Source organism: Frankliniella occidentalis, unplaced genomic scaffold, assembly GCF_000697945.3.
Source record: "Frankliniella occidentalis isolate FOCC.00 unplaced genomic scaffold, Focc_3.1 Scaffold137, whole genome shotgun sequence".
Lineage (NCBI taxonomy): Eukaryota > Metazoa > Arthropoda > Insecta > Thysanoptera > Thripidae > Frankliniella > Frankliniella occidentalis.
Genome location: NW_026267264.1, coordinates 69129 through 70220, shown reverse-complemented (window position 1 = coordinate 70220; position 1092 = coordinate 69129). Strand labels below are relative to the sequence as shown.

Sequence of the window (1092 nt, the reverse complement as noted above, 5' to 3'; positions counted from 1 at the left end):
GTTCCCCTATAAGACCGATGCAATTTGGATTTGGTTTCGGGGACCAAATCGATTTGGGTTTCCCCCAGCGCGGGCGGCGTTGCTCCCCCTTTTCCTCGTGCTACCGCAGAACTCGAGTACACTGGAAAATCGAAGGTTGGACTTATTGCCATTCTAGGGGTGTTAAATTTTGATGCATTTGCTACAGGCACGAACAATGGCATTAAATTTTAGCACCATTGGGCAGTATTAATGCCTGTGCAGGGGTGTCCATTTTTACCGCCTTTGTAAAGGCATTTAAACCCTTCGAGTGCTTTGTTTTTCCTGTGCAGTGCAAGAAAATTTGTTGAAAAGGAAAAAAAAAAATTGCAAGTGTACAAAAGACCCAGTGCTCTTGTGTGACTTGGCGTGATTTTAGCGCAACTGTGTTCCCTGTCAGACGTGGAGCCGGTCGCTCGGACGGAAACCAAAGCCTTGTTCCGCATGCTGGTCAAGTCTGAGGACGAGGGCTCGACCATATCCTCATTTTTTATTTTTTATTTTTTTTTGCACGACACACGGCCATATGCTGTGCATGTTGTGTATCTCTCCCTCTCTCTCCTCACACAAGCGCGAACTCGCTGGGTTGTGGGGTGGCGGCGTGCTGCTGGGGGCTCTGCGGGGTTTTGCGGGGAGCGCGTGGTTTGCACACGCACGGCGTACCCAAGACGTGGCGGGGCGCGGCTGATGTGACCCTTCCGCACGTTATTACCCTATCCGGGGGGATAAAGTTACAAAGCCTATCTCGCCGTGTTACTACGGGATGGTGCCTCCCCAGCCGCAGCCCAGCGCTGGGGCCGGCCCGGGGAGCGCCTGCGGAGGCGAGGGCGGGCCGCCCGCCGCGCACGCCTGCGCGCCGCGCCGCCCGGCTGCCTGCCGCCCGGGCGGCCTGCAGCAGTGCAGCTCTGCACTCACCGACACGCACTGCCGTCGCCATCCGCGGGCCGCTGTGGTCGCCTCTCTCTCGCTCCCTCGCATCCAATGGCACGGCGAGGGGGTTGCAGGGCGCGCGGGGCCTTCGCTCTCTCTCTCGCTCGCACCCTCACGGTGTGTGTGGCGGCGCCAGCGACCTGC

At 58.3% G+C, this 1092-nt stretch overlaps 1 protein-coding gene across 2 annotated transcripts in view; it reads right to left on the bottom strand.

The window, feature by feature from the left end:
* The window catches only part of LOC113209284 (Kv channel-interacting protein 4-like), a 234646-nt gene that overhangs the window by 210228 nt on the left and 23326 nt on the right, over positions 1-1092 (bottom strand). Inside the window, exon 2 of one of the 2 annotated variants that reach the window (XM_052270762.1) lies at positions 934-1088. The exons of the other annotated variant lie outside the window; for it this stretch is intronic. The gene's annotated coding sequence lies outside the window, so the exon portion shown is untranslated. The remainder of the gene's footprint in view (positions 1-933; positions 1089-1092) is intronic. 2 annotated transcript variants of the gene reach the window in all.